The 14,971-nt window shown below is 49.5% G+C and overlaps 1 protein-coding gene and 1 long non-coding RNA gene across 4 annotated transcripts in view; one reads left to right on the plus strand and one right to left on the minus strand.

The window, feature by feature from the left end:
• Positions 1-14,971, minus strand: part of EMP2 (epithelial membrane protein 2) — a 44,236-nt gene that overhangs the window by 19,299 nt on the left and 9,966 nt on the right. The window contains exon 1 of one of the 3 annotated variants that reach the window (XM_069571286.1): positions 8,124-8,270. The exons of the other annotated variants lie outside the window; for them this stretch is intronic. The gene's annotated coding sequence lies outside the window, so the exon portion shown is untranslated. Of the gene's footprint in view, positions 1-8,123; positions 8,271-14,971 lie in introns of those variants that run through there. 3 annotated transcript variants of the gene reach the window in all.
• Positions 6,467-8,937, plus strand: LOC138429594 (uncharacterized). The gene is made up of 2 exons (XR_011252854.1): positions 6,467-6,537; positions 8,596-8,937. It is a non-coding gene; the product is annotated as an uncharacterized lncRNA (long non-coding RNA).

Genomic DNA, 14,971 nt, shown 5'->3' on the forward strand with positions numbered 1-14,971 from the left:
GATCCTGGATCCTGATCACCCAGTAGCCCCTCCAGTATCTATCCCCTTGGTATCCATCCCATCCCACTGGCTTATTTTCTTTCCTTTTTAAAATTTTTTAAATTATGAAAATACGATAACACATTTACAGGAGACCTGAAAATACAGAACAAAGTTACATATAGTTTGTTCTAAGTAGATAAATTAAGATTTTTAGTTGGAGTTTCAATATCAAACTCTCAGAAATTAACTGAATGAATGTACAGAGAAGTCGAAGAATATCGTAGACCTGAAAAGCATTACGAACCAATTTGACATAATTAAGATTTATACAGTTTTCTTCGGAGGATCTTCACTGTCGAAAGTATCTTATTTGTTCACTCAATTGTTATCCATTGCCCCTCTGTTCCCTGCTGTGCTCGGTGCACAGAAAGCTATTTGCTGTCATTTCTAGAAATGTAAAACTATATAAAAACCATGGGAAAACTAAAGCCGTGGGTCCAGAGGCAGGAACTGCGGCCAGAAAGGGCTGTAACACAGTGAGATCCCACGGCAAGGCAGAGGCAGGAGCAGAGCCAGGGAGTGTCCTGGCCCCAACTCCAACTGCCCTTCTGGCCTCGGTGGGAGACCCCTCAGAAGGCATCCAGCAGTCTCTCAATGGTCAACGACTATTTCCCCAAAGCCTCTGCCATTTCCAAGCACAAATTTCACCAAGTGGTCCAAAAGATGTTGTTTCTCCTTTTGTGATTCCTTCAGGCATTGAGCAGGAGAGTCTAGGGGCTGCCTGGGTCAGGGCGTGTACCTGTCTGAAAGTGAAAATGAAGTCGCTCAGTCATGTCTGACTCCTTGTGACCCCATGGACTGTAGCCTACCAGGCTTCTCCATCCATAAGATTTTCCAGGCAAGAGTACCGGAGTGGGTTGCCATTTTCTTTTCCAGGGGATCTTCCTGACCCAGAGATCAAACCATGGTCTCTCTTGCATTGCAGACAGACGCTTTACCCTCTGAGCCAGTCTGAATGTTAAGGCAGACGTACAGTTGGGAGACTGTACTAGTTGAGTTTCTCAAGTTCCTGTCTAGAAATCAAAGTCCCACGATTTGCCGAACTTCTCTTTTAAAAGATTATAGAACCCAAGGCATATAATGAAAACCACAGTCTCTGCCCCTGCCCCAGTCCTGATCGCCAGAAGCAATCACTTCTAACCTTTTCAGCTGTTTCTTTCCCGTAGTTCTGTATGTCCAAACAATATTCATACACTTCTCTTTCCTGATTCATCTATTACAAACAATACAGACTTCCTGAGTTTTTTCATCATCATCACCCTCCTACTCCACCATCCCAATACAGTCTTGTATGAGCAGGCTAAGTCGCTTCAGTGTGTCCAGCTCTTTGCTACACCGTGGACTGTAGCCCTCCAGGCTCTTCTGTCCATAGGAATTTTCCAGGCAAGAGTACTGGAGTGGGTTGCCATGCCCTCCTCCAGGGGATCTTCCCGACCCAGGGATCAAACCTGCGTTTCTTATGTCTCCTGCATTGGCAGGTGGGTTCTCTACCACCGGCGCCACTTGGGAAGGCAATCTTTTCATACATCAGTAGTTCTCATTTATGCTATGACCATGTAAACGTCATACACTGCAGAGCCAACTAAAGTACTATGCACCTTTTTCTTCTTTTCCCGAGCATTACTAATCGTCTTTTCCCTGCTCCCTCTGTGGCTCCATCTATGTCCCCCATTTCTTCAGTTCTTGTAAACTTCTCATCATTCCAAGACTTCTACTGCAGAACCCCAGACACAAAGTAATGCAGGGTTTCAGTTAAGGGCCTGTGATTCGACTCCTCCTTTGCAGGATACTATCTCCAGCAGTCCCTCTCTCCCAACTCTGTCCTCCTCTGCCCTCTGTCAGGTGCAGCCTCAGCAGCTTCCACTGTCACAGGACAGAGACCAGCAAATCTTCTCCTGTGTCCAGGGCACAGGATGCCAGCATTAAGATGTGTAGGAGATAAAGCCCCCTGGGGAGGGGGTGGTGCCCAGAGGGGCAACCCACACGAAATGAGACTCCTCATGATTAAAGGTCAAGTTGCAGTTTACAATGTGTATCATGCATTGGATCTCTGGGTCAACCCTCTGAAGCTGGCAGAGCAAGGTGTCATTATCCCCATTTTACAGATGAAAGACTGAGGCTCACAAAGGCGTCACACGATTCGCCAAAGTTCACAGACTCTAACCCCTCTTTTTCCAACTCCAAATCTGGGACGTTCGCCCTGCCACCCGCTTTCCTGTGTCCCACGCTTAGGGCTTGATGAAAGTAAGGCAACAGGCCACAGGCAGCGTCAAGTCATCTGTTTTAAAACACTCGTTTATTTGGCTGTGTTGGATCTTTGTTGTGGCACATGGGCTTCCCTCTAGCTGTGGCGTGAGGGCTGAGCAGTTGCGGTGCACAGGCTTAGTTGCCCCACGGCATGGGGGTGTTAGTTCCCTGGCCAAGAATTGAACCCACATCCCCCGCGTTGGATGGCAGATTCTTAACCACTGGCACCAGGGAAGTCCCCCAGGTCATCTTTGTATCCTTCCCTTTGGCTGGATTTCCTGCAACCTCTGTATGAGGCAGGAGGGATTTTGGAAGGCAGTGTCTCTCTGCCCTGGCCATTAGCTAAAGTAGAGATGTGACTGTGTTAATCAAGAGAGGGCTTGATTAAAAACCATGCTTAAGTTGTCATTTGTACTAAAAACAGAGTTTCTTGCACTCTTAATCCCATTACTTCTTCAGCCCAGCTGAAGCGTGTGTTGTCTTTATTGATCTGCTCTGAGATTGGTGTGGACTTTGGATAGAGCTTTTCCTTGAAGGGAATTTATTCAGACACAAGAGAATGGAGTCCGTTCTGTTTTCTAAATTTATCACAGTGTGCCTCCTTTCCACGCAGAAGCTCAGGTGGGATGTCTCACCTGGATCCCCCACCTTGATTTAGGTGCCGTGTAGGAATCATGGCAAAGTAAGTTCAGACTGAAGGCCTAACTACTCCCCATTCTACAAAACAGCCATAAAAATAATCGCATGAAATAATAGAGAACACAAGATACTAGAACTTCAGATGTTTTTAAGGAAAAAGAATCAGGAGCTGGAATAGCAGGAGGAGCAAATGTGCTTCTTTGAACAGGAGCGAGCGTCCTCTGGGCATCACCCTGGAGGGAGGGGGGCAGAGGGGAGGGGCGCCAGGAGCAGGGGTGGGCCCTGGGGGTTCTGCCCAGCATGCAGTGTGCATGGGTCAGCGAATTTCAACTTCCAGAGGCTGATGGTTTAAAAAGAAAAAAGGCTGATGGTTTGGGATAAAGGACGGTACTCCCAGAAATGTCCCTCCAGACCTCAGATAGCAACCAGGATACACCAATAACTGGCATCTCCTCAATGCTTCCTAGGCAGAGGTGCCCTCCTGTTACACCTTGGACCTGGCTTTGCTTGAAATGTGTTTGGGTCTGTGTGTGTGTCTTCTGTCTCTATGTGTGTGTGTGTGTCTGTGTCTCTGTGTGTGTATGTGTCTGTGTGCATGTGTGTCTGTGTGTATGTCTGTGTATAGGTGTCTGTGTGTGTGTCTGTGTATTTGTCTGTGTCTGTGTGTGCATCTGTGTGTGTCTATGTGTGTGTCTCTGTGTGTATGTTTCTGTATATGTATCTGTGTCTGTACGTGTCTGTGTATTTGTGTCTGTGTGTCTCTGTCTGTCTCTGTGTCTCTGTCTCTGTGTGTCTGTGTGTCTGTGTCTGTGTCTGTGTGTCTGTGTCTCTGTGGGTGTGTGTGTATTCGTGTCTGTCTCTGTATGTGTGTCTGTGTATTTGTGTCTGTACCTGTGTGTGTGTGTCCGTGTGTTTGTGTGCCTCTGTGTGTCTCTGTGTCTGTGTATTTGTCTCTGTGTGTGTGTCTCTGTGTGTTTCTGTATATGCATCTGTGTGTGTCTGTACGTGTCTGTGTATTTGTGTCTGTATGTGTATGTCTCTCTGTATATGTGTTTGCGTGTGTCTGTGTGTGTGTGTGTGTATGTGTGTCTGTGTGTCTCTGTCTCTGTGTCTGCGTCTCTGTGTGTCTCTGTGTCTGTGTGTGTGTGTGTGTGTCTGTGTCTCTGTGTGTGTCTGTGTATTCGTGTCTGTCTCTGTATGTGTGTCTGTGTATTTGTGTCTGTACCTGTGTGTGTGTGTCCGTGTGTTTGTGTGCCTCTGTGTGTCTCTGGGTCTGTGTCTGTGTGTGTGTGTCTGTCTCTGTGTGTGTCTGTGTATTTGTCTCTGTCTCTGTGTGTGTGTCTCTGTGTGTGTTTATGTGCCTCTGTGTGTCTCTGTGTCTGCATCCCTGTGTGTGTGCTGCACGTCCAGCACTGGGTGTGAAGGTCCTGCTGCTGACTCCCTGGCCCCCCCATCCCCCCCAGAAGCACCATCTTATTTGTTGTTTATGGTGGGACATCACCAGCAGGGTCTTTCAGGTGAAGAGAGGCCAAGGGAGCTTCCCCAGGGCGATGTGAGTGTCCCCTCCCCTCCTCTCCTTCACAAAAACGCAAGCCCCCCTAGCACGGCCCTGGCCTGGCTGCTGCAGCTAAAGGAAGCTGCTTTGGCTTCGGTCATGACGTGCAGGGGAGCCAGAGGGTGGCGGCTTCCCCCCGGGTGAGAACACACTGTGAGATGACCACTTGTCCACTTGATTCCAACCCCGCCCTCAGGGGTTCTTCCGACCAGTTACGCCATGGCCCATTCTCAGCTGAGCTGCAGCCTTTTCCCAGAATTGTAAGCAAAAGGAGAGTCCTGAGGTCTAGAACTTTGCAAAACAGACCCGCAATGTTTGGTGTCTGAGGTCCCCCAGCCCAGCAGGGCTCCGCCCACAGCTCCCACCCAGCAGGCCAGGGAAGGCCACGCAGCCAGGGGCACCCCCAGGCCCACTCTGAAGCTGGCGGTTCCCCCCCAGGCTGGCTGGAAGCACCCGCAGCCCAGCTCCCCTGGCACTCAGAGGGAATGGCGGCTTTGGCCTGTTTTCAGGAAGGCAGAGGTCAGCTCCGCCTCCTGCCCTCGTATGTGGACACCAGCCAGCCTGGAATCACCAGGCGTCCGAGATGACCTGGGGATGGCGGAAGCCCTTTGTGCCCGGGCGGCCCCGCTTTGTGCTCACTGTGGTTGGGGTTTCTGGGCACAAAGCCAACGCTTGGCTCTGTCCAAATATGGCAACAGGCCGAGGACATTGGGATTTGGCGGTGCTCCAGGGCAGAAGCCACTGAGGATGGTTCTATCTGTGCAGGCCTGAGCCTTTCAATCCACTGGAATAATGATAACCATGGCATTGACAATAACGATAGCTGATATTTATTGCCTGGAATGCGACAGGCACTGTTCTAAGCTCATTCTGTGCATTACCTTGGCATTCTTCACAAAACCAGCTATGATATAGGTGCTATAGTTAGGCAAAGAAACTAAGGCTCAGAGAGGTTAAGCGCCTTCTAGAAGGTTACAAAGCTAGCAGAGGCTGGGGCTGGGATCTGAAGAGAGACAATCTAGCATCAGAGAAACCCTAAGCCTTGCCCACCCTAAATCTGAATTTCTTTTCCCTTTTGGGATCCAGGTAGCCTGATCAAGAGATCGGTCCAAAGTCCTGGGTCCACACGTGGCTTTGGAGGCTGGTCATCACTATGCCCTCACTCTGGGACACGCTTTGTGACACACACTGGGACATGGGAAGCAGAGCACAAAGTCACTCATGAGTCCTCCAGGCTGAAAGCACTTCTCTTCACTGCACACGGGATAAATACCTGTCAGTGAAGTGACAGCTCCGTCAAAAGGATGGGCAAGGACTAGGATCCACTTTGCAGGCAAGAAGTCAAGTTGAGGGCTTCGTCCCCATCATCCAGTTAGCAGGTGGCAGAGCCAGGGCTCAAACCCCGGCCTTCAGATCACTAGCCTGTCACCCACTTTTTGGAGGGGGTGTCTTCTTTTCTGATCGGGGATTGAACCCCAGGTCCCTGGCAGTGAAGTATGGAGTCCTAACCCCTGAACTGCCAGGGAATTCCCCCATTGTTTATTTTTTAATTTATGTAGTTTTAATTGAGGGATAATTGCTTTACAATATTGCATTGGTTTCTGCTATATATCAACATGAATCAGCAGTAGGCGCTCTATTGTTTTTAAAAGGAGCAGTTAATCAGGCAACCAGCATTCACGGAGTGTCCACCAATTCCCAGGTCCTGGTGACACAGGGGTGAGAAAGGCAGGCTCCGCAGCTCCTGGGAGCTGCCTGGTACATAAAGAACGGGACATATAAACAAATAAGCACGAGGTGATGACCTGCGTGCTCTGAGAACGCAGAGGAAGGGGTGACTAGCCCCGTGTTAGGGTGGGGGCAGCATCTGAGGCTTCATGGAAGAAGTGACAACTGGGCTGGGTCTCAGAGGCTGGGCGGCTTGCCAGGCAGAGCCATGGGGACAGGGTGTTACGGGCAAAGGGAACAGGATGCTCTGAGGCGCAGAAGTATCACCAGAGTGAGCCTGAGAAGAGCTGGGCAGGGCCCCGGGCTGAGCCAGAACTCCACGCTGGGTGAGAAGCTCGATGGGGCTTGGAAGTTTGAGAGTTACCCTAGAGGCAGTGGGGAGATGGGGTAGGCTTTGAAGTAGGAAAGGAATAAGACTTATCTCTAGAGGAAAAACATTCCACGATCAGAAGGATGGGTGAGGAGGAGGAGAACTGGGGAAGCTGCTGGAGAAGCCCCAGTGAGAAAAGGACAGGGTCCTTGCCTACACTGCTATATGTAAAATGGATAACCAGCAAGGACCTACTGTATGTTGTTTACTCCCTAAGTCGTGTCTGACTCTTTGCAACCCGTGGACTTTAGCCTAACCAGGCTCCTCTACCCATGGGATTTCCCAGGCGAAAATACTGGAGTGGGTTGCTATTTCCTTTTCCAGGGGATCTTCCCGACCCAGAGATCAAAGTCGGGTCTCCTGCATTGCAGGCAGACTCTTTACTGTCTCAGCCACCAGGGAAGTCCTGCAGGGAACTCTGCTCAATGTTATGTGGCAGCCTAGATGGGAGGGGAGCTTGGGGGAGAATGGATACACGTATATGCATGGCTGAGTCCCTTCGTTGTTCACCTAAATCTATCTTAACGTTGTACCCCAATACAAAATTAAACGTTTTTAAAAATTAATTTATTCAAAAGGAAAGGGAGAGGGTCCAGATAAAGATAAAAACGTGATGGGTGGTGGATCAGGCAAAGGATTCTGGGGGCTCAGAGTAGATGCTGGCTCTGCTAATGTCCTTGGCTCAGAGCAGGAGGAGCAGTTTGAAGGATGAGGGGAACAGGTCATTGGTGGTAGAAATGTCCAGTTACCAGCTGTGGAGATGCTCCTGGGACAGTTGAAAATATGGGTAGCACCATCACCCACAGGAAAATGGGAGCTGGGAAAAGAAATCCCCGCGTTGTGAGCTGGATGGGAGACACAGCCGCTAGTAACTGTGAAACAGCACCAGGGAGAAAGGGCTGGGAGAGGGGAGGGGACGGGGAAACCGAGAGCCGAGGGTGGGGCCCGAAAGCCAAGAGAGTAGGAAAAAGGCATCAGGAAAGGGGCCCGAAAGCCAAGAGAGTAGGAAAAAGGCATCAGGAAAGTCAGCTCGCTGGCAAACTTGTAACCATTTTAGTGAAGTGAACTAAAGCCCTTCTTTATTTCCCTCCTCGTTGTCATCTGGGGGTTAACTATCTCCCCGCCACCATGTCAGGGACCCAGCAGATTCTGCAGGTCAGTGTTCTCAGCACTTAGAACAGTGCCTTGGTTATAGACGGTGCTCAATAAATGCGCTGAAGGAAGGAAGGAAGAAGGCAGAAAAGGAGGGGTGAGAGGAGCCAGATTTCAAGGGGCTGTGCTAAGTCAAAAATGTTAATAAACATTGTAAATCAACTACACTTCAACAGAAAAACACATACTGAAAAATAAGTAAATAAAGAAGTGGAGCCAGACTTTTCCTTCCCGTTTGGCCATACAAGAAGAAAGAAGTATTTATCAAGGCTCTGGAGTCCTTTCCCAAAGAGAAAACTCCAGGCCCAGATGGTTTCACTGGTGAATTCTGTCAAACATTTAAGGAAGAATAATACCTGGTGGTATTATTATAATACCTGGTGGACTTACCTGGTGGCCCAGTGGTAAAGAATCTGCCGGCCAACGCAGGAGATACGGGTTCGATCCCTGGGTCAGGAAGATCTCTTGAAGAAGGAAATGGCAACCCATTGCAGTATTCTTGCCTGAGAAATCCCATGGACAGAGGACCCTGGAGGGCTACAGTCCATGGGATTGCAAAGAGTCAAGCACGACTTAGCGACTAAATGTCAACAACATCAATACCAACTCTACACACACATTCCAAAAAAATTTAAGAGGAGGGAAATGGCTCCCAATTCATTCTATGAGGCCTGCAGAGATCACCCTGATCCTCATACCAGGCAACACATTCCACAACAGGAAAAATACAGACCAATATTTCTCATGTTCATATGTGCAAAAGGTTTTAACAAAATGTTATTAGCAAATCGAATCCTCTTATTAAGAAGTGGAATCTCTATTTCCCCACCCACTGAACCTGGGTGATTTCTTTTATCCACAGAAGGCAGCAAAAGGGCCAGTTCTGAGCGCAGGACTCAAGAGACCTCACGTACATCCTGTCTCAGCTACCACAGGAGCGAGCCCAGCCTGGCCTGATGGATGGTAGGAGACTGCATGGAGCAGAGATGAGCTTTTCTCCAGCAAGGGGCTCCCAAGACCAGCCAGCTCCTAGCTGACCCCCCAGCTGGCCACAGAGATGGAGACAGCCCCGCAGAGCCAACCCAGTACTGCCCACCTGCAGAATCGTGACTAAATAAATGTTTTCTCTTTTAAGACATTATGACCTCCGAGATATTACAGGCTCAGTTCCAGACCACCTCAATAAAGCAAATACCGCAATAAAGTGAGTCAATTTGTTTCCCAGTGCACATAAAAGTTAAATGGGACTTCCCTGGTGGTCCGCAGGTTAAGAATCTGCCTGCCAAGGCAGGGGACAGAGGTTTGATCCCTGGTCAGTGAACTAACATCCCACATGTTTCAGGGCAACTAAGCCTGTACACCACGACCACTAAGCATGTACTCAGGAGCCTGTGTTCTGAAATAAGAGCAGTCACTGCGATGGGAAGCCCATGTGCACCGCAGTTTGAGAGCAGTCCCTGCTTGCCACAGCTAAAGAAAGCCTGTGAAAGCCTGTGGGCAGCAACAAAGACCCAGCACAGCCAAAATAAATACATATTAAAAACAAAGTTATTTTTTAAAAGCTATGTTTACACTACACTGTAGTTTATTAAGTGTGCAACAGCATGATGCCTAAAAGAAAAACAATGTAGATGCCTTAATTTTAAAACACTCTACTACAAAAGTTGTTGACCATCATCTGAAGTGAAGTTGCTCAGTCGTGTGCACCTCCTTGCAATCCCATGGACTGTAGGCTACCAGGCTCCTCTGTCCATGGAATTTTCCAGACAGGAGTACTAGAGTGGGTTGCCATTTTCTTCTCCAGGGGATCTTCCTGACCCAGGGATCGAACCCGGGTCTCCCGCACTGCAGGCAGACGTTCTACTGCCTGAACCACCAGGGAAGCGACCATCATCTGAGACTAGCAAATCGTGGTCGTAACATCAAAGATCACAGATCACATAACAAATAGAGTAACAGTGAAAAAGTTTGAAATATTGAGAGAATTATCAAAATGCGATACATGCAAAGTGGGCAAACCCTGTTGGGAAAATGGTGTTGACAGACTTGCTCAGTGTGGGGTGGCCACAAACCTTTAATCTGTACAAAAACACAGAATCTGCAAAGTGCAATCAAGCAAAGGGCAATGAATTGGGATGTGCCTGTGCATTTCAGGATGGTTTGTTACACAGCAAGAGCTAACTGATACAACAGAAACACTATGTTCTTAGATTCAGGGTTCCTCAAAGACAGATACCACGCCTTACTTATCCCCAGTGCCCAAAGTTACTCAGCAAACACTTGGTGAGTGTCTGCTAATTTGCACAGCTTTGGCAGAAGAGCTAATAACCACCATTCTGCCAATGACTGCTGTCTGACCCCATCAATTAAAGGGTTCCCTGTTGGCTGCTGTCATCCAAGGAGCTCCCTATAATTATGCCACCCAACACACCCTCACCCTAGCTCAGAGCGGGCTGGGACCTGCAGGCACACAATATGTCATTTGGATTAAGTGGCTGAGGTGAGGCAAGTGTCAGGCTCGGGGTGCTTGTCATCCTCACAGCCATCAGGTTAGGGATGTCCTTCCCTTCACAGAGCATCTTGCGTTAGTGACTTCCAAGTAATCCCCAGATCAGTGGTGCTCACTTTAACAGCTTTTCCGTCTTTCCTAAACTGTCATTTAAAACTGGGTGAATTCTGCCAGCAAGTTAGGGACTGGGAATCAATGCTTGTAACTTGGCCAGACCCAGGGAGCCCCAGGACCAGAAAGCCAGGCCTCCACCTCCAGGTAAGTTAACACACGAAGGGGACAAAGGGGAGAAGATGAGCAGGAAGTAATATGTGCAAAACACAGAAGAGCATAAACAGAGCCAGACTGGACCGCAGTCTAGCAGCCTAACAACCTGGTGCCTCAGTTTTCTCATCTGTACAATGGGAATGACCATGATACGCCCACCTCCTAGGACCACCGGGAGATAATAGGCTGAAAGTGCTTAGAACAGCATCTGGCACCCAACGAGTGCTACGTACAGGCACCGATCACAGCCACCACCATGGCCAAGGAGTTCCTAGAACAGCCACCCCCAGACCTTTCCCGTCCCGAGTCAGCATCCTCCCCTCATCCACTGCCATTCTCGGGGGGCAGTCACCCAGGGGAAATAAACTGCTCAGCTGTCTCCAGCAGGGAAGAAGTACAAACAGACAACAGGCAGCTCAAGCCGTGTGGACAGGTAGGGGCTCCTCAGGCACCGTCCTCCCTGTGCTTGTGTCAATGTCCCTCCAAACCTGTCATTCCTGCGCCACGTGCAGCATCTCTGGTGTATCTGTGTACCACCTGTGTTACCAGTGTTACCAGCAGCCTGCTCACTTTTTAAACGTACCTCTTTACAAAAGGAAACCCTATATCACAACCAACATGGAAAGGTGGCAGTCGATGAGGAGGAAAGAAATACACAATGGAAACAGAACATCACTCAGTTCCAGCGAGAAACTGTTGCTGCTCAAAATTCTGAGTCCAAGGCTCGCTTTCTCCTTCTTTGCTGAAGCAACAGGACATCCCATGTGCTTGGGAAGTTCTGTTAAAGACATAATAGCACAAAACTGAGGTTTCCTCCTTGGAGGGTTTGGAGGGAATTTTAAAAGGAATGATTTTAAAAGGGCTTCGGGAGACCTGGGTTTGATCCCTGGGTCAAGAAGATCCCTGGAGTGGCATGGCAACCCACTCCAGTGTTCTTGCCTGGAGAATCCCCACAGGCAGAGAAGCCTGGTGGGCTACAGTCCATGGGGTTGCAAAGAGTTGGACGTGACTGAGCAACTAAGCACAGCACAGCACTATCTTATTTAATGCTGTGAGTCTAGCCCACCTGCAGCATCTGTGATGGTTAGTTTTCTGTGTCAATTTGGCTGGGCCACAGGGTTTCTGTGAGGGTGTTTCTGGATGAGATGAGCATTTAAATAAGTGGGCTTTGAGTAAAGCAGATTGCCCTCCATAATGTGGGTGGGTCTCATCTGATCATTTGAAGGTTCAAATAGAACAAAACACTTACATTCACTACCACCACCACCCCAGCACCCTTTGGAGCTGAACTGCAGCATCAGCTTTCCCCTGGGTGCCCAGCCTGCCAGCCTACCCCACTGATTTTGGACTTGCAGCACCCCACTCCAGCACTCTTGCCTGGAAAACCCCTGGACGGAGGAGCCTGGAAGGCTGCAGTCCATGGGGTCGCTGAGGGTCAGACACAACTGAGCGACTTCACTTTCACTTTTCACTTTCATGCATTGGAGAAGGAAATGGCAACCCACTCCAGTACTCTTGCCTGGAGAATCCCAGGGACAGGGAAGCCTGGTGGGCTGCCACCTACGGGGTCACACAGAGTCGGACACAACTGAAAGGACTTAGCAGCAGCAGCCTTCATAACTGCATAAGCCAGTTCCTTAAAAATACACCTCTCTCCATATGGAGAGCATTGTATACACACACGTATACCGTGGTTGTTGTTGTGAAGTCACTAAGTCATGTCCAGCTCGTTGCAACCCCATGTACACCATGTACACCAGGCTTCCCTGCCTTTCACTATCTCCTGAAGTTTGCTCAAATTCATGTCCACTGAGTCAGTGATGCTATCTCACCATCGCATCCTCTGCCATACAAATGTATACACATTCTGCGGGCTCTGTCTCTTGGAGAACCCCGACTAAATAGCAGCTCTCCTTTGGGATACCTATGCAGCCCACACAGACTCGCTAACCCGAGAGCTGGCAGGCCATGCCCTTTAATTAGGTCAGGGAACCTGGTCAGGGAACCAGATCCCACAAGCTATGTGGTGGCCACACACACACAAAACCAGGGTGTGACGCAGCCATTAAATGGAATACTACTCAGCAATGAAAAAGGAACAAAAGGAAGGGATGCCCTCTGTTAAACATCCAAGATCGGGACAGATGCTGAGCCAGCTGGGGAGTGATCCCCATGAACTTTGAATCACCCTGTAACATATCCCCACCAGCATGCCCCGGGGTGTCGGGGGGGACTGTGAGATTGCCTGGCTGGAAGGAAAGGCAGCCCCCCAGGCCTCCTGCCCGTCCAGCTGGGCCACCTCTGATGATCTCCATCTGCAGCTATGACAAGCATCCAGCCGTGGAATTGGGAAGTGGACCCCACACAATGAGAATCACAGACTCACGCAGTCTCAGCTACGGGTGCTGTGTGATCGTACAGCATCACCGCTGCCCCAGCCTCTGCCTGGATGGTTTTTATAGCAACCAGTCTCCACGTGTATGAGCCCCAGGACTGGAGACCTCACCACTTCCTGACACAGCACCTGAGAACTGAGCTCTAAACATTAGAAGAACTTCAGTCATCAGCTTACCTCCTTCCTGAGTACCACTGTAAGATTTTACTCCATATTTGTCATGAAATAAATCCACTCTGTTAGAGAAATACAGGTATTTCAAGAAGAAATCCTCTGGCTCCCTGGGAGTGGGAAATCAGCATGACCTGCCATATCGATTGATTGAGAAAATTAATAGCCACCCCCACTAAAAAAATTTCACATGTTCTGGTTCAATGTTGTTGTCCTCCAAAAGGCTGTGTGGAGACCTGGTCTGTCTGTCTGGTTAAAGAAGGAAAACTAGAATTGAAGAAGCGTCTTCCCCCTGATGGAATCCCTGGTGGCCCAGTGGTTGAGGCTCCACACTTTCACTGCAGCAGGCCCAGGTTCAGTCCCTGGTCAGGGAACTAGACTCTGCAAGCATGTGTCATGACCACACACACACCCAAAGCCAGAGTGTGACATGGCCATAAAATGGAACGCTACTCGGCAATGAAAAAGGAATAAAAGGAGCTACAAGGGTACTACACGCACACCATGGATGATTCACACAACCTTATGCTGAGTCAAAGAAGCCAGACACAAAGAGTGCATACCGCCTGTGATACTGTGACTAATAAAAAGAAATACAGCTTTAAAAAAAAAAGAAGGAAAATTACAGTCAGAGAGGCATGTTCCCCTTGATGGAATCAGAAGAGCCGAGAGACAACTGAAAAGAGAACCACCTTGTCACCGAGTGACTTCCCTGGTGGCTCAGATGGTGAAGAATCTGTCTGTAATGCAGGAGACCCGGGTTCCATCCCCGGATTGGGAAAATCCCCTGGAGAAGGGAATGGCAACACACTCCAGTATTCAAGCCTGGAGAATTCCTGCCAGACAAAGGAGCCTGGCAGGCTACAGTCCATGGGGTCACAAAGAGTCAGACACAACTGAGAGACCAACGCACTACAAGATGATGTGGTATCCAGCAGCACCTAGAATCAGTCCAGGGTCCTGCAGAAAACAGCGCTATGGAGGGCTCTGCCTTCCACGGTTTCCAGTTCTCGCAGGTGGTCCCCATGTGCCCTTCCTTCCTCCCCGCCATCCCCCCGCCTACTCAGCTGGGCCCAGCCCAGCCCAGAACCTTTGGTGGGCCCTTCCTTAAACCCAGGAGCCCGCCCCCCTGCAACCTGCTCTAGACCTCTAGGAATTCCACCAGCGGAAGTTTCTCAGGAGCCAGGACAGGGCTGGGCACGGAATTAAAACTCGGGGAAGCAGGGAAACTTCATCCAGTGCTGCTGGGAGTGTAAAATGCTGCCGCCACTGTGGGGAAGTCTAGCTGGTCCTCAAACAATTAAACACAGAGTTACCGTCTGTGTACATGTCTCAGTCGTGTCCAAGTCTTTATGACCCCGTGGACGGCAGCCCGCCAGGCTCCTCTGTCCATGGCATTTTCCAGGCAAGAACACTGGAGTGGGTTGCCATTACCTCCTCCAGGGGATCTCCCAGGGGATCGAACCTGCGTCTTTTGCGTCTCCTCCATTAGCAGGTGGATTCTTTACCACTTCGCCATCTGGTTAGCATAGCACCCAGCAATTCCACTCCTGGGTAAGTACCCCAGGGAAATGAAAACAGGAGCACAGACAATTATACTCACTATTTTGTGATAGTGATACGTGCTCAGTCGTGTCTGACTCTTTGCAACCCCATAGACTGTAGCCCACCAGGCTTCTCTGACCAGGGAATTTTCCAGGCAAGAATACTGGAGTGGGTTGCCATTTCCTCCTCCAGAGGATCTTCCTGACCCAGGGATCCAACCCAAGTCTCTCACATCTCCTGCATCGGCAGGCAGATTCTTTACCACTGAGCCACCAGGGAAGCCCCTTCAACGTGTATTATACTGTAAAGGGAAAGTCAGTATCACTTGCCAAGTGACTGACATTTTAGTAA

The sequence above is a fragment of the Ovis canadensis genome, chromosome 24 (genome assembly GCF_042477335.2).
Source record: "Ovis canadensis isolate MfBH-ARS-UI-01 breed Bighorn chromosome 24, ARS-UI_OviCan_v2, whole genome shotgun sequence".
NCBI lineage: Eukaryota > Metazoa > Chordata > Mammalia > Artiodactyla > Bovidae > Ovis > Ovis canadensis.